We start from the raw sequence: 25,731 nt of genomic DNA, 5'->3' as shown, positions 1-25,731 counted from the left end.
AGCGCATGGCAGTCGTCACAGGACTCGACAATGTCCCGAGCCTCCGTTGGCGTCAGCTGAAACTGCTTCTGCAAGGTATGTGCGTTCTGATGGAAAAACCCATGCGATGCCTTGGCCTGCGCGAGTGTGCTGAGGTGCTACCCATGCCGGGTTAGCCAACCTGTCAGCCCTCGCGTTACCTTCTGCCACAAATCCTGGCAAGTTGGTGTGACTCCTCACATGCAAAACATAAAATGGATGAACCCGGGCCTGAATGGCACACCACAATGTCTTCAGTAAATGAAACAAGGCAGGATTACTGACCTCCTTCAACACTGAATGACCCAATCGCTCTGCAATGTCAGCCACATAGGCGGAATCCGTGACCAAATTGAAAGGTCCCTGGGAAAATCTCTCAAATGCCATAACAGCAGCCCTTAATTCAACCAATTGCGCTGATCCATCCTGATGACCTCCCAGAACCTGCCATTCAGATCCATCCTGCCAGGTAGCAATGGCCTTTCCAGTCTTCCCCGAGCCATCAGTAAAGACAGTGGGCCCTTGCACAGGTTCCTGACTATTTTTGGGCTGCAAAGAAATTTGTGTGGATTTCGCCACCTGCAGTAGCTTGTGGCTGGGCAGATGATAATTGATCTGCCCTGAAAAGTTTTCCAGAGCACATTGCAGGGATACGCTATGTGCAAGGCTCCAGTCAAAATCCTCCCAGGATACTGGGAGTATGATCTTTGCGGGATCTGCGCCCATCAGTTGCAAACACCGTTGCCGGCATTTGATTATTAAGCGAGCAAGCAACTCAGCCAATTCAGTTGCCGTCTTCTGTGGCCGATGGGGCAGGAAAACCCATTCCAAGATGTGCAAAGGATCAGACCATTTGTCACTCCACTGGCCAATGATACCTGTGGGATGCGAATCTGGAATGGTAACGAATTCAACGGAGAAATCAATGCGATAAACTTGGCGGGCAGAAACAGCCCGCTGAACCTCCTCCAGCACCCGACATGCCTCAGGGGTCAACGTGCGAGGTGACTTTAGATCAGAGTCTCCTTTCAACAAATCATACAGAGGAGACAGCTGTGCGTCGGTTAGTCCCAGGTACGGACGTAACCAAGTGATGACACCCATCAACTTCTGGGCATCATTCAGTGTCTTCACCAAATGCACAAATTGCACCTCCTGGTGTTGGATTGTCCGTTCCAGAATTTTGACCCCCAAATACTTCCAAGGAGGTTGTCGCTGAACCTTTTCTGGAGCCACCTGCAGTCCATGCTCATGCAAAGCATCGAGCAACCGAGGCTGAATCCTCAGCAGCTCATCCTGGGTAGAAGCAGCCACCAAAATGTCGTCCATATAATGATACAGACGTGCACCAGGAAACTGCTTGCGAACTCCAGACAAGGCACGAGCCACATACCATTGACATATGGCAGGGGAATTACGCATCCCCTGGGGCAAGACCCTCCATTGATATCGCTGTGCGGGCTCAGCATTGTCGATTGCTGGCACCGAAAAGGCAAATTTTGGTCTGTCATCGGGATGCAAAGGAATTGTAAAGAAACAATCCTTCAAATCCACGATGAAGATTGGCCAATCTGCAGGAAGCATGGTAGGCGATGGCATGCCTGCCTGCAAAGTTCCCATACTTTCCATCACGGCATTGACCTTTCGGAGGTCTTGTAACAACCTCCATTTCCCAGATTTCTTCTTGATGCAGAAAACAGGAGTGTTTCAGGGACTGGTAGAAGGCTCCAGATGACCCTGGTCCAACTGCTCCTGCATCAAATCCCGAAGGGCGCTCAATTTATTGTGAGGGAGGGGCCACTGGTTCTCCCAAACAGGTGTGTCCACCAGCCACCGTATAGGAGGCGTGGGACACTCTGCGCCCTTCTTCGCAGTGGCCCCCATCAAAAACCCGTCCCGATGCGCACCCCCCATGCAGACTGAACATCCCTTCCCCAGAGGTTAGCAGGAGTAGAAGTAACATGTGGCCTAACCCAGGCCATCTGTCCCTCTGGGTTTGTGATCAGCACAGACCGCTGGCTCACGTAACATCGTGCCGTCCCCCCCAGTCCTGCGACGGATGTCTCCATGGGACTCAGAGGCCAGTCCAGAGGCCAGGTGGCAAGGGAGAGAACTGTGACGTCAGCGCCGCTATTGAGAAGCCCGCGGAGGTGAATCTCCGATGGGGTTGCACCGGGGATGGACAGAGTACATGACATCTCGGGACGGTCTTTGGTCAGGACAGCGGTCCAGTGAATTTGAGGCGGCCCAGCAGACCCAAAACCGCTGACTCCACACGACCGGCCAGCTGTCCTGCGAATAGAAGACTTAAAAGGTACAAGTTGAACAAGCCGTGTCCCTTTCGGGATCGTGACTGGGGGGGTGGGTGTGGAAACCATTGCACAAATCTGCCCTGTGAAGTCCGCATCAATGAGACCCAGGTGCACAATGATGCCCTGAAGGGTGGCACTAGACCTTCCCATAAGGAAAGCACTCATGCCTTCACCCAAAGGACCAAAAGCATCCAGAGGAACCTTGTGTATTTGACTAGATTCTAACACAACTGTTGCTGCTGTGCAGACATCCACACCTGCTGATCCACGGGTGCTGGCTGCAAGCTGGCTGAGCAAACCTCCATGGGCTCCGGGGTCTGGAGAGGAACTTGTGTCTGGGCGCGCTTCCCCTTCGCGCTCCGCTTCCCGTTTCCTGGGCCCGGCAGCGCCTGGCCATTAACATGAACAGTTGCCTTACAGGCGTATGACATATGGTCGGGCCTTCCACACCGGCCACACAAGAACATGGGAAATTTTCCCTTCTGCACTTTCTTTCCCTGTTTGGTGCTGGCCCGAGCAGTCCCCCCGCTGTTGTTGCCAACCCTGCGGCACCGCCCAGACCGGCTGCGCAACAGTAGTCTAGGCAGCTGTCCTTTGAACCCGTACCAGGAAGAGCCCCTATGACTCTCCTACAGTCTGCGTTACAGTTGCTCCTGGCCAGGTTCGCAAGCACAATTCTCCTCGCCTCAGGATCTGCTAACTGCCTCTCCACAGAGGCAGTCAGTCTCCCTGCAAATTTCATGAAAGGCTCATCTACCCCTTGGACAATGGTTGCAAACGGCTGCAGAGGAGCAGCCATTTCCAGGGTCTGAACCAGTGCTGCCAAGCCTAGCGTCTGGCACTGGTCAAGCACAAGGGGATCATATCCAGCTTGCCCCTGAGGATCAACATAATTGCCTGTGCCCAGCAACATATCAGTGCCAACCGCACTCCTGGGATCCTGTGGCCCCCGCGTAGCATTCTTTTGCACTGCGCTGGCTACCAAACGAGCCCACTTGTCCTCAAAAACGTCAAACTGCACAGGGTCAAAAAGAGCATGTGCCACAGAACGGATGTCGGAAGGTGTCAGCATCTCAGCAACAAGCATGCGAAGCGTCTGCATAACTTCAGCAGAACCAACACCATGCTGGGCAACGGTATCACGGACTTCCTTCAGTGTCTTAAACGGTAAAGGTTGATGTGTGTTGTGAGTAACACCCCTAAGCACAGGGAAAGCCTGGGGACCCCTTGTCAAGGTCGCATCACCCGCCGCGTCCCGTCCCGTGGGCTCCACAGGGACAACGGCAGCCGCCTGACTGCGAGGCAGTGCAGCATCACTTGACACCACGCTCCCCGCAGCATCAGCAGAGCCAGAGGAGCCTCCCCCACGATCCTGCAGGCGCTGCGAGGAGGAAGAGTCGCACATCTCCTCAGCCTTATCTAGGACCTCCTGCCAAAACCGCCCGTGGTCCTTGGGACGCACGGTCACCTGGCAGGGGGGGAGGGTCCACAGGGCCGATGGAGAGGATCCGCGGCCACGGGAACCCACCGGTCTCCCGCTGGCCGCGTCAGCAGTCGCGCTAAAGCTAAACACCTCAGTGCCCCGCTGTACCGCAACCTCAGCCCCCGCGGCAGGCGGGGAAGGCGGAGCCGAACCAGCCGGCAGCTCGGCGGTGCCGTCCGCCGCAGCGCTGGCAGAGGGCACCGCGGCTGACACAGGCTGCGGCGCGGAACGCAGACCCGGCGCGGCGCCCCCCGCCCCCGGCGCGGGGGAGGGATGGGGCACAGAGAGAGACGCGGCGCTCGGAGTCACGTTATCGCGGGCTGACACAAGGGAGTCCGGCACGGCCCCAAGGAGCGTCGCACCCGTGCCGCGGAGCCGCGCAGCGGGCACCGCCCCCGCCGGGCGGAGCGGGGCGGGCTGCCCGCCCGCTGGGCCGGGGCCCGAAGGAACAGCGACCAGCGCCCCGCCTCCGGCGGCTCCCACTGCCGCCGCACGCCCAGCAGGCTGCGCAGGCTCAGGCATGGGAGACGACCTTCCCCCAGAAGACGAGCCCGAGATGGAAACGGGCGAACCCGCTCTCGCTGCCCCCAGGGGATATGTCGTAGAAACACCGCAATTTGGACAAAGTGTTGTCACCGAATCAGACGCAATCAGAGGCGAGGACTGATCCACAGGCCCCTCTTCGCCCCCGAGCGCTGGGAAGGCACAAAGAGAGGGCGATTTCTCCCCCGACTCACTACATCTGCGGCGCGGGGCAGGGCGAGGCGGCCCGGCCGGCCCCACCGGCTCACTGCGCCTGCAACGCGGAGCGGGGCGAGGCGGCCGAGCCGGCTCCACCGACAGCTCGCTTAAGGCCAGCGGGCTGGGAGCCCGATCCACCTCAGAGGAGGAACCACCTGCCAGCTCATCGTCTCGGGGAGAAGGGGAAGCACCCGCATCCTGCATAAACTCAAAGTCCCCATCGTCCACGTCCGAGACAGACGGTTCCCCCAAAGAGCTCCGAGAGCTACCAAATTCAGATCCCGGCCAAGCCGCGTCCACTATTTTCCATTGCACCAGCAGTGGTCCAACGTCCACAGAGCAGTTATCAAACAGGGCGTCCATGAGACTGACCCCCAACTGAGACCACACTTCCCGGGACATCACCTCCCTAAAGTCAGAAAAGAACCCCTGCTGCCTTGCCCACAGAAACAGCCTTTCAAAATCACTCCAGGAGACGGAAACACGATTCCTCTCCAGGCCATTCCTCCAGAGATCCAACATAAGAGATTCCATCCCGAAACCGATAGAGGTTTCCATCACTAACACAGCAGGCAAAACGCCACAGATCGGGGGGGGGTAAGCTCACTCTCACCCGACCTAAGCTGTAGTACACGCCGGCGGCCACCAGATGTCACCAGAGGACACAAGGAAAAACGACGCACCACAGCTTTGGTCACCATGAAGAGACTAATTTATTTTTTCTGACTCCAATCATTTATAGTTCTCAAAAGGTGCCAGTGGATTGGAGGGTGAACGTGCCACCTCTCCAATGACACTGGACAAACTACCAGTCTATCAAATTTCTCCACCTCTATGAAAGAATGCAAAACAATAGGTTGTTTACAGAAAGTTGCATGAGAAAGTTCTCTACAAGAATGTAAATTCAGAAGACTTTAGAAAATCCTAAGAAATCAGGGCGACACTGCCACTTCCGCTTTTCCACCCTTCCCCCATTTGCCCTTCCACATCCTCTCCCCTTCCACCTCCAACCTTTTCCCAACTCACTTTTCGGATCCCATTCTCCTCTTTCCCACCCTTTCCCACCCTTTTCTAACAATCCCCAGCCCCACCTCCCGCTCAATTTTGGGGTCCTACCTTCCTATTTTCCCCACTTTCCCACCCTCTCCCACCCCTTCCTCACCTGCCCCCAATCCTCAGCCCCTCCCGCTCTTCCTTTCGGGGTCCCCTCCTCCTCCTGCCCCTGCAATTTCGGGCTCCCACCGCCCCCTTTTCCCCATTCTCCCCCCTGTCCCACCGCCTCCCGCCCCCCCCGCTCTCCCGAGAGCTCCGCGCCCGCAGCCGGGGGGGCTCCCAGCACCACCAGTGCCACCAGTACGGCCCCAGCTGCCGCCACTCGCCCCATGGCCAGCGCCGCCCAGGGAGCACCAGCCCCAGAGCGGCCGCGCTGCGCTGGCAGCACCAGTCCGGAGCAGCGCGGGCTCAGCAGCGCCGCGCGCTCTCATTGGCTCCGAGCACTTTTGGGCACCGATTGCCGAGGCTCTGCCACACAACCGATGACTCCTCAACTCCTCGCGCTCCCATTGGCTGCAGCGCGTTTTGGCTGCGTTTGGATTGGCTGAGCGGTTCCGGGACGCTGCAGCCCCGGCTGGGGCTTTTCCAGGCACGGGGAGCCTTGGGGCGCTGCGCAGCTGGGAGCTCAGCTGTGCCCAGAAATGTGTGCCCGGCTGCGCGGGGTCTCAGGGGTGCCCGTGGCGAGGGGTGACGCTGGCCCCATGCCAGGCACCCCCCAGAGCCGCTCTGTCCCTGCCCCCCGCAGCCGCACAGGGACAGCAAATGGAACCGAGGGTTCCTGCCTGGGGACAAGGAGCGGGAGAGATCCCTCAGCAAATCCGGCACGGGCACAGCAGACCCGGCCCGGGCACAGGGAGGGAATTTATTACCAACCAAATCACACTGGGACAAGGAGAGGGGAAAGAAATCTCTCCAACACCTTCCCCACACCCAACCGGGATCACCCAGAACGGGGTCACCGGGGCTCTGCCCAACGGGGGTCACTGGGGATCATCCAACGTGGATCCTCCCATGGGGGATGGAGCTGGAGCAGCGCACGAAGCTCTTCCTGCACTCGGGGCACTCACAGGGCCTCTCCCTGGTGTGGAAGTGCTGGTGAGTGACGATCTCTGAATTGCACCTGAAGCTCTTCTGACATTCCAAGCACTCATAGGGCCGTTCCCCAGTGTGGATCCTGTGGTGCTCGGTGAGGTCAGAGGTCCCACTGAAGCTCTCCCCACGCTCCCCACCCTCACAGGGCCTCTCCCCAGTGTGGATGTTCTGGTGTTCCATCAGGGTGGAGCTCCAGCTGAAACCCTGCCCACATTCCTTGCACTTGTGAGGCTTCTCCCTGCCATGAGCCTTCTCCACCAGCTCCGAGCTCCGGCTGGATCTCCGGCTGACTTCCTGGCTCAGGGCGGGAGCTCTTTCCTCCCTGCAGCTCCCTGGCCTGGATTTGCAGCCCCTCCTCCAGCAGGATCTCCGGGGCTTTTCCTCCTCCTCCATCCAGCCACACCCTGGGAATGACAAATCCTGCTTTGGGGAAAATCAAGGTGGGAGCGCCTTGGAGAAGAGGCTCCTCACTGCCCAAGTCCATCCCTAGAACTCAGCAGGAGTCTTGTGTCCATGGAAATCTCCTCTATATCAAGGTTCAGCCCAAAACAACTCTCCCAGGAGTTCCCGATCTCTGATCTCTCCACTTTTGGGGTTCCAGAGGTTTCCTTTCCCTGGGATGATGGGGGTCCAATGGCTCCAGGGGCTCCCCCTTCTCTGGCCTCCTGCTTAGGGATGATCCAGGGGCTGTTGGGGGTCCATGGGGTCCCTTCTGCCCTGATGCTCTACTTTGAGATCCCAGGGGTCCCAGGGGTCCCTCCTCTCCAGGCTCCCCCCCTTTCCAGCCAGCCGGGGGTCCTCCAGCTCCAGGATCGCCCCTCTCTTCTCTCCCCAATCCAAGGGTCTCAGGGGTTGCCCCTTCTCTGCTCCCCTGGAGGTCCCCAGGACCAATGCCCTCCCCATGGTGGCCCAGGGCAATGGCCACGTGGACTCCCAAAGATCCCCCCAAGGGGCTCAGCTCTGGGGTCCTGCAAGATCCAAACCTACACACACACACACACAGAGAAAAAAAAAAACCCACCCATTCCAGGGTTTATGTGGGCCTCCCAGACGATATTTGGGGCTCAATTCCACAATCTGCAAGCTCCAAACACACCCCAATAAAAAAACCCTCTCAGGGACCCCCCAGTAGATTTAGGACGAGCTCCCCCTCCCCTCTCACCTGCAGGATGAGCTGAGGGCGATGGGCCACAGGGGGCACTGGAACCTCCTGTTTCTCCTCCTTTTCCTGCTCCTGCTCCTCCTCTTCCTGCTCCTCCTCTTCCTCTCTCCCTCCTCCTCCTCCTTCCTCATCCCACCTCCTGCCCAGTTCCTGCCTTCTCTATATTTAGAGTGGAGAACCTTGCTTGTTTTTAGAACGAGAACAAAGATCCCAGATGGAACACGGCTTGCTGGTTTTAGCCAGAAGTGTCAGTGACTAAAGGTCATGTTTGCTCTGCTTTGGTGCCGTCCTTGTTCCTCCTCAGTGTTCAGGCTGGGCTATGGGGTGTCCTTGTTTGCTGCATTTTCAGAGCTCCTCCTGGATCCTTTGGGCAACAGGCTGTGCCCTGGGAGGGCTCTTTGTGCTCCTTTGTGACACAGGAGAACCTTCCAGGCGGTTTCTGCGTGAGCTGCTGCTGTGATGTCACAGGAGCACTGCCATGTCCCCGAGGTGTTCCCGTTGCTGTGGCACACGGAGGCCTCAGTGTCCAGAGTGGCTCTGGGCACTGCTCGTTGCCGGAGGATCCTCCTGCCCGAGGCATTCTCAGCAGCCAGCCCACCCCTGACGGGTGTCCTTCTGTGCTTGCAGGGCTACAGTCTGCAGACGTGTGCAGCGCAGCCAAAATGATCCAGCACGTGGCTGCTGCAGTTTGCACGCTGTACTCTGTGGCGTATGCGGGGTATTTTTTAACCCACTTGGCACGTAAGTCGAGGTTTTCCCTCGGTGCTGTGGCTTTGGGCTTGCTGTGTGCTTGCTGTTCTTCCTCTGGCCTGAGCTGACTTTGTAACCAAATTGCCATGAAGACACCATTGCTTTGGGAGAGCTCCTGGCAGCAGCTGCAGCTGGAAAAGGGGGTGTCTGCAGCCAGCGGGGCGTGCACAGCATTTGCAATGAGCCCTGGGCGGTTCTGTTCCCTCAAGCGGGGAGTCTGTGGCAGCAGAGCCTGGAACTGCCTGTCCAGCCAAGAGCTGACCCAGCCCAGTATTTTGTGCTGTTCTCTTGCTGTGTGAAGGGACTGTGGCTCCTGGAGGGACGCTGTGAAAGCAAAATGCTCTCTCGGGGTTGCCTTGCTCCGGGGCATTTCCCACCACAGGCAGTTGTTTTCCTGACAGCATATGGTTCATGTTCCCTCTCCCGTTGCAGGGCACCTCATGAGTGGATCCCGAGCAGCTCCTCCTTCGGTGAGTGGGAAAGGAACCTTTGGTGTTTGGAATTGTGCAGCAAGTTGTGAGCTCGGCATGTGGCAGCCGAGTGCCAGCCTGGGAGGCTGAAGGAAAGTTCCTGCCAGTGTCTTTGCAGCAGCAAAGGGATCCCTGGGAGTTTTCTCCTTTTCTGCTGAAGAGCTTTTGAAGGGCTGCAGGTCTGGCTTTGCAGGCAGAGCATTGCTTGCTGGCTCTAGCCACGGTGGAATATGGAATTCCCAACAATAAGGGGCAATGTCAACTTTAGCCCATTGTTAGTTTGAACAGCTCCGAACCCAATTTCTGCTTAGTGCAGCTGGATGTGCAGCTGAGGGTAAATAAGGTGATAACTGAGACAGAACTTCCCGTCCCTCACGCTGCCGTCTGTCCACAGGGCACAAAAGCAGCACCAGAACCTCCTCTGGCTCCCTCTGCTTCCAAAGAGGAGGCCAAAGAGGAGGAAGGCAGCAGTGAGCTTCCCACTGTTCCAGGGGACGATGGTGAACATCCCTCAGTGCCGGGAGATGACAATGAACTTCCCGCTGCTCTGGGAGACGAGGGCGAACATCCCGCGCTGTGGGAACACAACGGAGAGGCTCCCGCGGTGTGGGACAAGGACAGTGGACATCTCCCGGCGTGGGAGGAGGACAGAGGACATCCTGTGTCTTGGGAAGAGGAGGGTGAACTTCTCCCAGCATGGGAAGCGGACAGTGAACGTCCCCTGGCTTGGAGAGATGATGGCGAACCTGCAGCGTTTTGGGAAGAGGACGGAGAAACTGCAGCGTTTTGGGAAGAGGACGGAGAAGCTCCCCGTGCTTGGGAAAAGGACACTGAACCTCCCTTGGCTGTGGGATCCTGGGCTGAACATTCTGACAGCAGCACAGCCCTGCAGCCAGAGGGGAGAGGGGAGTGGTGCCTGATGCAGCTGAGTACGTCTGCTCTGTTCCTGTGTGCCAGAGCAGGGTGCTGTGTGTGTGTCTCGGCATCAGCTGCACCCAGTGCTGCTCTGCAGCTGAATGTGCCAGGGTCATTTCTTGTCCTTCCCCAGCTGAAACCAAGGGGCTGACGGCCCCAGGGAGGGGGGCTGCATTCTGGCTCTGCTGCAAGGCGGGGTCTCACTCTGGGAGGGAGCGTCTTCCATGTGGTTTCTTTCAGGGAACACCGTGAGCCTGGCGGAGCCTGCCGAGAAATACCTGGAAGTGGAGCAGATTGGCCAAGGGTAAGTGCACAGCAGTTACTTCTGCACAAGCAGGCCCAGGTGTTGTGCTGGTGCAGGATCAAGTGAGAAGTCAGGAGAGCTCCAAACACCTCCAGACACTGGGGCGCCATCCTGCTGTCCCTCAGTCCTGATCAGAATTGATACCTGTGCTCAGAAGGCACCGTCAAAGGCCCCTGAGGCTGGCAGTGTCCTGCCTGCAGCAAGGAGCAGGACCTGGAAGATCTTCTGTCCCTGGAATTGGATTGCCTAAAAGAGCCACTCACCATCTGGTGACTGTCAGAAAACAGCTCCCAAGGAGATTTCTTTCAAATATTTTGCTTCAAAAAATATCCTCCGGTCAGGATTAACAACCTAATGGTTTAGAAACAGAAACCAGAGCTGAACTAATAAGTGCTCTATTCTAGCACAGGAAGTAGAGCCCAGACATTCAGTAACAGACACAGAGCTGATGCACTCTGGGGGAAAATGCATCACCTGCCTGATGGCAGGGCCCTTGTGGATCCTGCAGGTCTTAGGCAGGAAATGGAAAAGGATGGAATGCATTCTTTTCCAGTTCTTTAGACACCCATTGCTCACTTCAGGTTTTGAACTAAAGCAGTGCAGCATGGACATTTGGGATTTGCTCCAGCCCAATTCCTTGGTGTTGGGTCTCAGTTTTCTCTGGCACACCTTGCGTGGCAGAGGGCTGGTGGCTGCTGCGCTGTTGTTGGAAGGGTCGATGCCCCCAGGTGTTTGTGAACGCTGCAGGCAGCAGAAATCTCCTGTCTGGGCTGGCTTTCACTGCCAGGGCCTAAAGCGCTGCTTCTTTCTTCTCTGCTGTTTTGTCTCCAGGGCTTTCGGAACCGTTTCGAAAGGACTCGACAGGGCCACTGGAGGAGAGGTCAGTGTCAACACGCCCAGCACGTCTGGCAGCTCTCCAGGGCTCTCCCCTCTGCTGGCAGCTGTGGCTGCAGCTTTGGGGGCCAGCAGAGCTTTCCTGCACAGGCTGCTCCTCTGCAGGCAGAGCCGTGTCAGCCTGCAGAGCACAGCTGGGACAGACTTGGTCCTTCTGAAGTGCCCAAAGGAATGCAAGCAGGGCAATGGATGTGTGTGTTTGCTTTGTTGTGCAATCCCAGCCAGAGCAGTTGCATCTGAAATCATGACCCAATCCCATAGAACTGCTAAAGGGTTCCCGGCTGTTTTGCTCTGTTTGCACAGAACCAGAATTACCTCCTGCTTGCAGAATGTGTTTGAATAATAATGAGAGTGTTGAGGCCATTTGAGAAGACTGTAGGTGCAGAGAATGTCGTTAGAGCTTGGAGGCTGACAGCTGAGGGGCCATTTCTGCAGAGCCTGCAAGGCCAAATGTCTCTGGCCATGTGTCCTGTAAGCAGCCCCCAGCGAGCAGAGCAATGGGCTGTGGGAATGGCACTTGCTGAGCTCTGGTGTCCCATCCCAAGGCAGTTTGGCACAGCCGGGCTCCGTCGCTCCAAAAAGACTCGCTCCGTGTTTGCTGCGGCCTCCTGCCACAGACTCCTCCAGTTAAAGGTCTGCAATGTCCCTTCAGGTGGCCATAAAGAAAATGAGTCTGAGAGGGCAGAACAGGGAACAAGCTGTGAATGAGCTCCTGCTCCTGAAGGACAAGAAGAACCCCAACATTGTCAGCTCTTTGGACAGGTGAGTGCCTCAGGCCTTATCCCGTGCCCGGGCCCTGCCTTAACCTTTCCTGGCATCCGTAGTCTGTAGCCTGTTTTGAAAATGCCTGAATCAGCAGATTCTTCCCAAAACAACAGCCTGGCAGTTCGCTCCCTCCATGTGCTTTTTTTGCTTTGGCTTGGTTTTTCCTTCAAGTTGACCCTGTTTTCTGTGTCTTACAACAAGTGCTGGTAAACCACAGCAGAAATTATTTCCCTTGGCTTCTTCTTCCCAGCCCTTTCCCATTGCTGCAGATGCCAGGAAGACCAGGTTCTTGTTCCCAGAAATGCCTCGTTTGCCCATTTGTCACTGGCCTTGCCTGTTTCTGAAGGGACTTTCTGAAAGGTTTTCTGACCCCTTTTGTCCCAAGTGCTGCCCGGCCTCCTCCCCTGGATAACCCTGGGAGCTGTGTTGCCTTGTTCTGCAGGGAAGGGTGGAACTGATGAGTTCAGAAGCTGAACCAGCTGGGGGCCAGTGTTGTGGTTCCACATTGATCTGGGCCTTTGCTAAACTGCATTTTTCACCTGCTTGCCATCTCAGGCCTCTCCTTTCTCACAGGGGTCTCCTCCTTTAGACTGTGCAGATCCCAAGGGCTGTGCAGCCTGGCAGGAATGTCTCTCCATCAGATTCTGTCCTCATTGACAAGTGACCTGGCAACAAAACTCCACTCCAGGCTTTTCCATGGGGGAATTGAGCACTGCACATTGGTCTCCATGCCACTGCTTTCCTCTTCCAGCTTCCTTGTCGATGGAGATCTCTGGCTGGTGATGGAATACATGGATGGAGGAACTTTGCAGGACGTTGTCAGACAGACACGCATGGCTGAAGGAGAGATGGCAGCCGTCAGTCGGGAGGTGAGGGATCCTGCCTGTGACTGCCATGCCTTGGACACGATGGTCCTTCCCAGCAGGGCGTGAGAGCAGGAGTGGCTCCATGCTCAGGGCTTTGTTTCTCTCTTGTTTTTATGAGTTGGTGAAGAAAGAGCCCCTGCAGTGAACAGCCTGCCAGCAGCACTGCACTTCTACTCTGTTCTTGTTCTCTTTCCTGCTGTTGTGGCACTCTCTGTCTGTTTTGGATTTGATGTGCTGTTCTCAGCTTTGCCTTGAACCGTTTGCCTGGAGCTTGTCTGCACTGCACTCCTGGCCTGTCACAGCAAAGTCGCTGCTGGCAGAATTCTAAACTGTCCTTTCTTGTGTGATATATTCCGGCCATTGGTTTTTACCCTCGTGTTTCTTGTTCTCTCTCAGTGTCTGCAGGGCCTGCATTTCCTCCATTCGAACCGGGTGATCCACAGAGATCTGAAGAGCTCCAACATCCTTCTGGGCATGAACGGCTCTGTCAAGCTGGGTGGGTGTTCCTGGCCAGGCACGGCGCTCCCGGGGTGCGGCTGTGGGGCTGCTTCCCAGTGATGGCCAGAGCCCCACAAGGGCTGCTGGGGGCACTGCCTGGCCCCTGCTGCCAGCTGAGAGCGGCTACCCCTGCAGAGAGCTCAGGAGAGGAGCAGGCTCTCAGGGGTGCCTTTGCTCTGGGAATGGCCCTCCCAGAGGGGCAGGAGTTGGGATCTAAAGCTGCAAGGGAATCAGTAAAATCAACTGCACGAAAGCTGAGGGTTTCTTTAAGGGTCCAGTTCAGTTCCATCTTTCCTTGGCTACAGCCCTGAGGACTTTTCCAGCTGACTTCACTGCTGCATTCTCAGACTGAGGGCGGGGAGTCTTTGTGCTTGTTTCCTCATTCCAGCTGCCTTTGACAGTGTTTGTTTCTGTCCTCAGCTGATTTTGGCCTCAGCGATCAGCTCAGCCCTGAGCAGGACCAGCGCAGCTCCATGGTGGGCACTGCTCACTGGATGGCCCCAGAAGTTGTCACCAGTTCTCCTTACGGCCCCAAGGTGGACATCTGGTCCTTCGGCATTGTGACCATCGAGATGGTGGAAGGAGAACCTCCTTACTTCAAGGAAACGAGGGCCATGGTAAGAGGCCAATTCTCCCGTGGTTGCAGAGGCCTGTGAGCACAGGGTGACCCTGCACTGGGAGCAGCAGCTGGAGGTTTCTGCACATGGGGAAGGGAATTCCCAGAGGACTGGTGTCTCAACACAGACACATATTCTGCAGTCTCCAGACACAATTTGCTTTGGGATTTACGTTGTTGCAGTTCTTCTGGCTGTGAGGATGACCTGAAAATGTGAAGCAAGTGCACCAGCTCTTTACAAAGGCTGCGGCAGCACCAGGGTTTGGGTTTTTTGGTTGGCATAGAAAAATGAGCCGTGAGCAGCATCTCTGCCAGGGAGGAAAGTGCCCCTGGAGCTGGGGCTGGGAAGCCGGGGTCGATGTGAGCACTTGTGGGTGGGAAGGAAGATGGCAGAGCGCTGAGTTTGCTTTTCCTGCAGGCTCGCGCTCTGATCCAGCAGAACGGGACCCCGCAGCTGCAGGAGCCCAGGCGCCTGTCGGCTCTGCTGCGGGACTTCCTCGAGTGCAGCCTGGAGCCGGACGAGGAGCGGCGCTGGTCTGCCCAGGAGCTGCTGCAGGTGAATGCCAAGCGGCTGCAGGGGAAGCAGCAGCGCCAGGGAGGGGTTTTCTTGTGGGGCCCCCTCCGATGGTCTCCGGTCTCGCTGCTTTCCACACACAAAGCAAGCAGAATCCTCGCCTGGTTTGGCTTGGCAGGGGCCTTTCGAGGTCATCTGCACCTGGGGCCCCACAGCGAGCAGGGCCATCTTCAAGCAGCTCAGGTGGCTCAGAGCCCTGCCTGACCTGAGCTTGGATGTTCCCAGGGAGGAGGCACCTCCCACATCTCTGGGCACCTTCTGTCAGTGCTTCCCCACTCTCCCGCTAAAAAAAATTCTGCCTCCGATCTCATCTGAGCCTGCTTCCCTCTCCTGAGTTTCAGACCATTTCCCTTTGTCCTGTTGCAACAGAGCCTGTGAGGAAGTTGACTCTGGAAAGTAACGGTTCATTTCTTTCTTTTTTCTCCTTTGGGCAGCACCCATTTTTATCATCAGCCAAGCCTCTCTCCAGCCTGACCCCTCTGATCACCGCAGCAAAGCAACTGAGGCAGCAGCGGAGGAGCGGAAGCACTGGAGGACAGCATTTAGTCACAGTAGTTAGTTAGGACAACTAGTTAGTTATGGTAGTTAGCAGTGCCAGTTAGTTATGGAAGTTAGCAGTGCTAGTTAGTTGTGGTAGTTAGGACAGCCTGTTTGTTATGGCTCTTATGACAGCCTGTTTGGTATGGCAGTTTTTTGAATAAAAACTCTCTTAAACCTCAACTCCCTTGACGTGTCCCTTCCTTCTCCCTGTGTGACTCAGCTGCCCGGAGCAATGTGAGGGGAGAGCGGGCCCAGCCTCGCCCAGAGCTGAGCCCCAGCAGAGCCCTGGCAGAGCCCAGAGCAGCCTCGGCATCTGCAGAGTCAGCCTGGAAGGAGGCGCTTGGAGCCTTCTCGGCTGCACCCGACTCTTGGTTACAAACTGTGTGTCAGGGCTCACCCCCAGATTGGGGTGGCCCTGAAAGATGGAAAAGTCTCTCCTCCAGCCTGTGCCTTCAAAGAAAGACTCAGTAGTCTTCATTCGTCCGGTCTCAAGGTTGTTTATTGTGTGTTATCTAAAAGATTTTCTTCCTGAACTGCTGCGGTCCGTTCAGCAGGTCAGACAAAGGCACACACTGACTCCCAGGGGGCTGGTGCCATCTTTTATATCATCCATGACAAGTTGAATGTTTGTGGTTTTACCCCAATGCCTATCACCTATATTGAATGGTGACTTTCTACTCTAAACCAATCTGTGAGTGCCAACATCACCATGAACATGGAGGTTAGGAAGGAGAAAGAAGGAGGACAGGGCACGCCCAAGTCCCTTCATCTTAGAACTTCTGACCCCCATGTACAAAACTCAGACCCCTCTGTACAAGGCCTAAAACCCCCCTGTACAGCACTCAAAAGTTCTTCCTTTCACTTTGTGACTACTTCTACTATAATATCTAAACTTTTGTGATTTCTTGTTCTTCCTGCAAGGTTGGTAAATTGTTCCACGGGTCAGATTCAAAGCCACAGGGGTTTCCGGCTGCATGCCAGGGTCTCAAATGCTTCCGACCTGTGCCCGGAATATCCAAGAGTGTCCAAGGGACATTCTGAGTTTCAACATCTCCCCCTCCTGTTTGCACCAAGAAAACCTGCCTTGCCACTTTGTCCATGACCCGTCACCTCTGCCAAAGTCTCCCACACATTTCCCTTTGGTTGTCTCATGGGAAAATCTGTCCTATTGCCCAAGGCAACAGGCAAGAGAATGAAGCACATGAACACTATCTGCCTTACCCCATGCCCATGTCCTCACTCTCTTTGAGAAACCTTGCAGTGCAGCAACACCCGAATGACCCCCGAGTCCCAAGAAAAACCCCAAGTCTCTGAGCTGTCAATCGTTGTCTGATGAGATGTCCGCAGCGTCGTCGTCTGCCTTGGTCTGCGTGCTTGCCTCTTTGCTTCTTGGATCCGCGTTTGCTTGCGTCTGCGTCTGATAAGGTTTCACGTGCCTTGCTGACACCCACTTCGGTCCTCGCCCTGTGGAGGCACAAGTGAAACCCTTGCCCCAAGTGATTATTGTGAATGGGCCTTTGATTTGTCCTGTCTCTGGGTTTCGGATCAAAACTAAGGGATTCTCCCTTAGTTTTGCTTGTGTGCTGTTTGTGAAGTGTCTGAAGTGTTTGAAATTGGTAGAGTGGGCTCTTAGAAAGAACCATTTAAAAAATTCAACACATACAGAGCTTTGTTCAACCGCATAGAAGGTGTTGCACCTGCCTCCCCCCTTTTTTTGTTTATCTCAAAGGGATTTCAGGGTGTGATGTGTTCTTTTGATGATTGCTTGACCCGTGGGAGAATGAGGAATACTGAAAATGTGTTTGACTCCCCATTTTTTCAAGAATTTGTCAAGCACCTTGCCTGTGTAAGTTGGTCCATTATCTGTTTTTATTTCTTGTGGCACCACTAATGATGGAAATGCTTGTAAAAAGTGTCTGCAGGCATGTTCTGCGGTTTCCCCTGTATGTAATGATGCAAAAAAAAAAAAAAGTGTCGACCGAAACATGGATGTTTTTGAGCCTCCCAAAAGATGGGTATTTTGTGACATCAGTTTGCCACAGCTGGAGACTTTGCAATCCTCTCGGATTGACTGCTCCTGTGGATGCAGGTGGCTGCACAAGCTGACAATCTGGGCAAGCACTGATGATTTCCCTCGCTCGGCTTTTTGAAAGGCAAAAGGATTCCATCAATGCTTGTGCATTCTGATGGAAAAATGCATGGCTCAATTTTGCTTGCTTGAAAATGTCTGGCAGTGGCTGTGAGATGGGCATCGTGAGCTTGTCCACGTGAGCATTCCCTTCTGCTAAAAACCCTGGAAGCGAGGAATGCGCCCTGATGTGTGCAACAAAGTATTTGTATTCTCTGCTTTCTAGGATTGTTCTCATGCATGATAGATATGAATATAGAATTTCATTACCTGTGTGCTTTAAAAGTGATCCCTCCAATTGTTTGACCACATTTGCAACATATGCTGAATCTGTGATTAGACTGAGAGGTTCCTGAAATAACTGAAAAACCCTGACTACTGCTGCCAATTCTACAATTTGTGGTGAACCCTGTACTGTTTTGGTATCTGATTCCCATTCCCCTGTTTTTGGGTTTTGCCATGTGATCACTGATTTATGAGTTTTCCCTGAACCATCAGTGAACACTGTCACCCTTTCCACTGGTCCCTGACTTATTTTTGGGTTTTCTCTGAAACTTATTTTTGCATTTAACATTGTGTGAGCTGGAAAATGAACTGTGCAAATTCCTGGATACCCTAACAACGCGATTGAAAAATCTTGTGATGTTTGCTTTGCCCTCTCGAAATATCTTTTTTTCAAGGGTAAATGAATGATTGAGAAATCTTTGCCTGACATTGTCAGCAACCTTGTCCTTGCTTTGATGATGATCTGAGCCATCATCTTCAAGTCTGTGAGAATTGTTTTCAAGGGCCTGTAAGCTGGAAAAACCCACTCTATCATCAGAAGAGGGTCCCTTTGAGATGAATCCCATTGAAAAATCAACCCATACAGTTGTGCTGTTTCCCCCAGCACTGCCAAATAGAAAGGCAGTGATTTCACAAAGCGATGTGCTTGTCTCTGTTGAATCATCTCTGTGATCTTTTCAAGATCTTTCTGTGCTTCAGGTGTGAGAGTTCTGGGAGATTTGATGTTGTTGTCCCCTCTCAAGAGGTCGAGTAATGATGAAATGTCATTTGTGATTCCCAAGATCGGTCTCATCCAGTTGATCTCCCCCAAAAGCTGTTGCAAGTCCTGCAGATTGGTGACTTTTGTGTTGATGTCCAGTTTCTGTGGCCTTATTGTTTGCTTTGTGATCTTCCATCCCAGATATTTCCAAGGTGCAATCTCTTGTATTTTTGAGGCACTGATTTCCAGTCCTGCTTTTTGCACCTCTGCGATCACACAGTCACGGACTTTCTGCACCTCCTGTTTTGTTGGTGCTGCAGTGAGCAAATCCTCCATGTAATGAATGATTTTTGCTTCAGGATGTTTCTTCCGCGCTGGATGCAAAGCTTGAGCCACATACCATTGACAGATGGTTGGGGAATTTTTCAGGCCCTATGGGAGAACCGTCCAATGGCACCTTTGCAGGGGCTCCTCCCTGTTGATGCTTGGAACGGAAAATGCAAAATGTGGAGCATCATCTGGATGGAGTGGAATGCTGAAAAAACAGTCCTTGAGATCGATGATCACAAGCGACCAATCTCTCGGGATCATTGAGAGAGACGGAAGTCCCAGCTGAAGTGGTCCCATGTCTTCGACAACCTCACTGATCTTCCTGAGATCGTGAAGCAGTCTCCAAGATCCTGAAGTTTTCTTGTGAATGATGAACACTGGGGAATTCCATGGGCTGTTCGTTGGTTTGATGTGTCCCTTCTGCAACTGTTCCTGGACCAACTTTTTCAATGCACTCCATTTCTTTCGCTCAAGGAGGCCACTGATCCACCCAAACGGGATCATTTGTTTTCCAAGTCAATTTCAGAGTGGTGAGTGCCACAGTGACCCCTGTTCAAAATCCAACTCCAATCTCAGTCCCCATTGTGCTAAGAGGACTCTTCCCCACACTGTGATGGGCTTTTGCACAATGAAAGGATGGAAGATTGCTGTTTTTCTTCCTGGACCTGTGACAACAATTGCGTTCTCACTCTGCATGCATAGGGAACTTCCTCCTATGCCTGTGAGAGAGCTCAAAGGTGCAACCAAGTCCCATTCCTGGGGCCAAAAGATGTATGAAATGACTGTGACATCTACCCCTATGTTGAGCATTTCTGTGATGACAACTGTTTTTTCATTACTAGTCAATTGACAGGTAACGATGGGTCGATCTCGGCTCAAATGTTTCACCCAAGACGCATGTATTTCCACTTGGTCACCAGAAAAAGAGTCCTGCTTGTTAAACACTGGCATGATTTGCTCTCCTGCATGAGATGGCAAAGCCATGGCCTGGGCTTTTGGTGTATTTTTTGGAATTGTCAAAGGTGGTCGAAGGGCTTTTGCAGTGACCATCAGCTCCTCTTTGTGGTTTGCTGAAATCAAGGATGGATAAACAACAAGTCTAAGAATGCTGCTTCTGTCCCTGGCCACTATCAAAAAATCTTGCCTTTTCCAAGAAGTCCCAGTGACACCCGTGGGTATCGCTGCGTGGCTGTTGTCCAAAAGACACGTCAATTTGGAGGTTGCCAGCACGCATTGGAATCTGGGCAGTACCAAGTCTGGGTCGCTGGGGACGCTGGAGATTGCTCTGCTGAGGGGATCTGTTTGTTGTTCCCTAAGGATTGTCCCTGCTGACTTTGCGTCACCGCCATGATTTGTGTCGAAGCGCGCTGGAGATGATCTGTGCTCTTTTTCCCGTTTCCTAGATGCGGTAGAGTTCTTCCATCCACATCTGTCTGCGAACGACACTCACTCACGAGATATCTCCCTCTCCTGCATCGGGGACAAAAGTCTGGTGCTTTGTCAGGTTTTGCAAATTGTGGGCAGATCCTTTTAATATGTCCTTGTGCCCCACACCCAAAACATCGCCTTTCTGCTCTGCTGTTGCTCTTTGTGTAATTTGCAAGAGCTTCCTTGACACGCTTCTCAATTCGCTCTCCCAACTGCTCTTCCATGATGGATGCGACATGCTGTGGTGTCCCCACCTTGCTGCACTCCTCCATCATGTCTGCCAAGGTGGCCTGGTGTGGCATCATGCTGATGATTTGCCTGCATTCCGGGTTGGCACTGGAAAAAGCGAGGCTTTTGATTAAATGTGGTTTTGCCCCCTCATCGGCCACTTGTCGTTCCACTGCCTGGGAAAGACGACCCACGAATGAGGAGAACGGCTCTGAAGGACCCTGCTTGATCTCCGTGTAGATGTTGTCCTGGATTCCCGCCTGAGCAATCTGTAGGATTGCTCTCCGTGCCGCTTCTTTGATGTCGCTGAGCATGTTCCATGGAAGCCTCACTGCTTGTTGAATCGGGTCGTCTTTGGGAGGATCACCAGCAAGCTGCACCATGGTGAAGTTTGCATTTGGTCCGCCCTGGTATCTGGCTCTCAGCTCCTCCAGGGATCTCCTCCATGCCTTCTGCCACACGAGAGCTTGGACATCTGTAAGAACTGATGTTGTGAGATATTTAAGATCATAGGGTGTTAAATCGTACATACCAAAAATGGTTTTCAACATCTGCTTGAAGTACGGTGATGACAGCCCTTTGTCTCGGATGGCCTTGGCAAGGTCCTTGATGGCACCACATTCCAGGCGTTCCCACCTCAGGTTTTGGCCCTGAGCATCGTAGTTCACTGGCATCATGATGTTTCCCGAGCCCTGCAACAAACCTTTCTCCTTTTCCAATTCTGCTCGAATGTCCTGCCAGTCTAATTGTGCACTCGGTAAAGCTGGAAGTTTTGTGGGTACTTGCCTGTAGAATGAAGTCATCTGTTGTGACTGCTGCGTTGGTGCAGCAGAACTCACCGACACCAACAGCATCTGTGGCATCTGCAAAGATGAAGGCTGAGTGCTTGAGGATGAGAACGAAGCGTCTGCTGTGGAGGAAAACACATGACCGCCCTGCATTATTTGGAAAATTTGCAGAAGATGAACCAACAGCTCTGGATGCGACTCCAAGGCTGTGTCCAAGTACCGTAAAAGAAACTCGACAACCCCTTTTGATATTAAAATTGACTCTCCCTGACCCGAAGAATCGGCAGACCTTGACGTGGGAATTGTCCAGACTGGAACACCCTCCAAAGCGGTGATACGTACAGTACCATCCTGTTGCTGCGCCTCGGCAGGAGTGTCCTGAGTCCCCTGCCGTTCTGGAATCAGCGGAGGTTCCTGCTGTCGTGCGGGTGTGGTTTTCCTCACCCTGGACTTCTTTTTACATGGAACTGGAAAAAAGTGCTGCAATGCTACAGTCCCACCACTGGGTGGCGCAGCGGTTTGACCAACCGGCTCTGGCAACACCTGCTGCAATGTTGCGGTCCGGCCACTGGGTGGCGCTGCCGCCCGACCGGCCGAGGTCGGCGCTGCCAAAGACTGTGACGTTTGCTCCCCTGTTTGTATCTCTAATAAATCTCGGAGTATTCCTTCTAACAACTGATTCTCACTTGCAAATCCTGCAGTCTGGGATAGCCACTCTTGCTGTGTCAACTGTTTCAACTTTGCGATGTCTGAGGCTGGCCGGGATTGGTCCTGGGCTGGCTGCGTGTGTCTCGGTTGCCGTGGGAACGGAGGGGGGCGGTGCCCTGGCAGGCGTTCGCACGCCGGACACGCCCCGCCCCTGCCTGCGTCATCACGGGGGTGTGGACGCTCCCGCCCCGACCCCGCCCGCGGCTCCTCCTCGCTCGCCCCGGCGCAGCCGCGGTCTCGGAAGCGCTCCCGTCCTCCCCGAGACCGATGTCGCCACCTTCCCGATCCCACTCCGGCTCTGATGTGTCCGCCCCGCTCTGCCCCTCATAGGGACACGCCTCTCCTGGCTCTGTGCCGACGCCCGCAACCCGAGCGCGTGGCTCCCGTCCCGTCTGTGCTCGTGTCGCGCCCGCGCCATGCGAGGCGCCCTCCCCCGCCCCGGCCTCTGGGTGTCACGGCACCGTCACGCGCACGCGCGCTGCCGCTGCCGCGAGACGAGCATCTGCCGCGGGTCTGTGCTCGGTCTCCGCCGCTGCCTGGCCAACGCCGCTGCTGCGATCTGGGAGCCTTCACCCCGAGCCTGCCGGGCGGCCGCTTCCGCAGCTGCGCGGGCTCTCGCCGTGGCGCGCGTTACAGGGCCCTCGGGACGTGCAATCGCCGCGCTCGCACCCCCCGCCTCCTCCGCGGTTCCCTTCGCCCTCACGGTCCCCCGCTCCCGCCGGCGCCGTGGGCTGCTGTAAGCTGCCCGCCGCCGCCGCTGCGAGAGACGGCTCCCCCTCCTCCCTGGGCTCTGCGCTCCCGCCTGCACCCTCCCCCGCCGGTGCCGCTGCAGCCCCCCGCGCTGTGAGTGTAGGCTCGGGGTGCTCCCAATCTCCTTCCCCACCGAGGGTAATAGTTCCTCCTGGCTGATCTGCGACCGACTGAGGGATTTCTGTATCGGAGGACCCTAGAGATTCTGGGGGCTCAGGGGAATCTGAGGGACTGTGGAAACCCGAGGACCCTGGACGTGATGGAAAATCGTCCCCTTGCTTTGCCACGGGAGGCAGTCCTGCTTCCCCTGGATCCGTGGTGAAGAGAGCTGCCCCGTGCTGCTGGCTGGGCACTTCTCCTCCCTGTGCTCCTCCAGGAGCCTGAGCTCTCTGCTGTAAAATGACAGACCCCTTGCCACCTTGCAAAACTGACTGTAGCATTATTCTTGCTGAAGTCAAAAGTTTTGCGGCAATCTTATCTCTTTTGGTGGCTAGGTGAGACAAGTGCCTGTTGCTCTCTTGCCAGAAATTTGATTCAACCAAGAGATGCGTCTCTGTGTGCGGGTAATTACACCGGACCCACAACAGGGCTCTCAGCTCTTTTAGAGCCATCTCCACAGGATGTGTGGATACCACCCCCTGTAGGGCTGACAAAATTTGGACCGGCTCCTGGGAGTATGCCCCCCTCATATTCTTGATTTCGACTGTTCTCACCAAAAGCTGAATCAGCACGAGGTTGGTCCGGAGATGGTCCTGATCACCGTCCAGCAGATCACAGGCGGGAAATTTCAGGTGCGCGCTTCTGGTTTTTCTCCTCTCCGGGCTGCTCTCCAGACGATTTGTCTTGGTGAAGGTCAGGATGTTTTGTCTTGAGCTCTCCGGTCCCTCTCTCTTTGGAGCCTGCAGAGTGTGCCTTTTTCCTGGGTGGAGGTTGGAGGTCGTCTGGTAGATTGGCTTCTTATCACAGCCCTCCAGGGACGGCAGGTGACAGGGCTCACCCCCAGATTGGGGTGGCCCTGAAAGATGGAAAAGTCTCTCCTCCAACCCGTGCCTACAAAGAAAGACTCAGTAGTCTTCAGTCCTCTGGTCTCAAGGTAGTTTTTGTGTGTTATCTAAAAGATTTTCTTCCTGAGCTGCTGCGGTCCGTTCAGCAGGTCAGACAAAGGCACACACTGACTCCCAGGGGGCTGGTGCCATCTTTTATATCATCCATTACGTGTTGAATGTTTATGGTTTTACCCCAATGCCTATCACCTATATTGAATGGTGACTTTCTACTCTAAACCAATCTGTGAGTGCCAACATCACCATGAACATGGAGGTTAGGAAGGAGAAAGAAGGAGGACAGGGCACGCCCAAGTCCCTTCATCTTAGAACTTCTGACCCCCATGTACAAAACTCAGACCCCTCTGTACAAGGCCTAAAACCCCCCTGTACAGCACTCAAAAGTTCTTCCTTTCACTTTGTGACTACTTCTACAATAATATCTAAACTTTTGTGATTTCTTGTTCTTCCTGCAAGAATGGTAAATTGTTCCACGGGTCAGATTCAAAGCCACAGGGGTTTCCAGCTGCATATCAGGGTCTCAAATGCTTCTGACCTGTGCCCGGAACATCCAAGAGTGTCCAAGGGACATTCTGGGTTCCGACAAGAACAGGATAATGAGAAGTCAATGAAGAGCCTTGAATGCAGCTTTCCCCACGCCTCCCTCCTTCCAGCTGCACCTCCTCCTCCGGCAGTGCAGGAGACAGGGAATGGGGCCGTGCTCAGTTCATCCCCCGTGGCTTCTCCCTCTGCCCAGGGACAGGAGTCGTTCCCCTGCTGCAGCCTGCGGTCTCTCCCACCGGAGGCTTCTCCAGGAACTTCTCCAACCGGAGTCCATCCCCTGGGGCACAGCCCCCCTCCAAGTGCTGCAGCGTGGGTCACTGTGCCACGGGGTCAGTCCTTCCAGGACAGGCTGCTCCAGCGGGGGCCCCTCTGTCCACGGGGTCACAGCCTCCTCTCAGGCATCCCCGTGCTCCAGCCTGGCTCCTCCAGGGGCTGCAGGGGGATCTCTGCATCCCCATGGATCTGCAGGGGGATCTCTGCATCCCCATGGATCTGCAGGGGGATCTCTGCAGCCCCATTGTTATCAATGAATCAGCCAATTTAATAATTAGAGGAATTTATTAAATCAAGTCAAATAAAAATTGGAAAAGCCACAAGCAAAACAGCGCCGAGCCAGGCGATCGGAGCTGGTTTCAGGCTATACAGCCCCGTACCTCTGGCAGTTCGCAAGGTACTGATTCCACAGGGTTTTATTTTTATTGCTTTTAGACGTCGTAGGATTCCTGGGGTGTCTTCCTGTTCCCTCTTGTTTGTCTTGCCCCTTTTCCCATATTAATGCATGTTCTTTTCTTGTGCAGAGTTTTTTTTTGAATACTCTGCTGAAATCTCGTTAGATGGTAATCCTCTCGAATATCTTGTTCTGGCTATGAATATTCATCTTATCAGTTCAATGCTTATCTTCTAGATGGAATAATCCTTCAGAGTAACCATCCTTTGAGACAGGAATTCATCTTGTATATATTGTTTTTTCTGTCACTTGATTCTATTTTACAAGATACTGTATTTTTTTTAGTCCTGAGCACGAATTTATTTTAAATTATATATTACACCCATGGATATGCAGGGAGATCTCTGCATCCCCATGGATCTGCAGGGGGATCTCTGCAGCCCCATGGATCTCTGCATCCAGAACCGCCGTCTTTGGAGGCACCAGGAATAGGCTGAGCTCTGCCTGAAGCTCTTCTCACATTCCCCACCCCCTTCCCGCCACAGGGAGGGTTTTCCCTCCTCACAGCTCCACGGGCTGGGTTTGCAGCCCCTCCTCGTGTGGGATCTCTGGGGCTTTTCCTCCCCGTTGCATTCCTGCACCGTGGAGCCGTTCCAAATGGCCTCTTCCACGAGGTTCTGTGGCAGGGATTTGTTCTCCCTGGTCTCTGTCCGCAGCTCAGTGACTGGGGCAGGAAGGACAAGGAGAGTTAGAAACAGGGAGAAGGGAAAAGGAAAAGCCAGGAGAGGAAGGAAGAAGAAAGAACGAGGGAGGAAGGAGATGGGAAAAGACGTAGATGGATGAAGGAGAGAATGAGGAGAGGAAGCAGGGCAGAGAAGAAGATGGGATTTGCCTCCGTGCCAGAGGGAAGGGGAAGGAGATCCCCTAAATGCATCCCTGGCAGGACGGCGTCAGCAGCGAGGTTGTCCTGCAGCCAGGGGCGATGCTGGGCTGGGAGATGGAGCAGGAGAGAGGGGCAAAGGGGCAGTGACTTCCTCCTCACCTGCCTGGCTGTCCCAG

General features: G+C 54.5%; 1 protein-coding gene and 1 pseudogene across 1 annotated transcript in view; one reads left to right on the top strand and one right to left on the bottom strand.

Annotated features, from left to right (window-relative positions):
* LOC137466090 (zinc finger protein 850-like) overlaps positions 1 to 25,731 on the top strand; it is a 164,207-nt gene that overhangs the window by 54,869 nt on the left and 83,607 nt on the right. The window lies entirely within an intron of this gene.
* The window catches only part of LOC137466088 (zinc finger protein 135-like), a 41,392-nt pseudogene continuing 22,211 nt past the window's right edge, over positions 6,551 to 25,731 (bottom strand).

The sequence above is a fragment of the Anomalospiza imberbis genome, unplaced genomic scaffold, assembly GCF_031753505.1.
Source record: "Anomalospiza imberbis isolate Cuckoo-Finch-1a 21T00152 unplaced genomic scaffold, ASM3175350v1 scaffold_136, whole genome shotgun sequence".
Lineage (NCBI taxonomy): Eukaryota > Metazoa > Chordata > Aves > Passeriformes > Viduidae > Anomalospiza > Anomalospiza imberbis.
The sequence above is the reverse complement of the archived record's forward strand: the minus strand, read 5'-3'. Positions and strand labels throughout refer to the sequence as shown.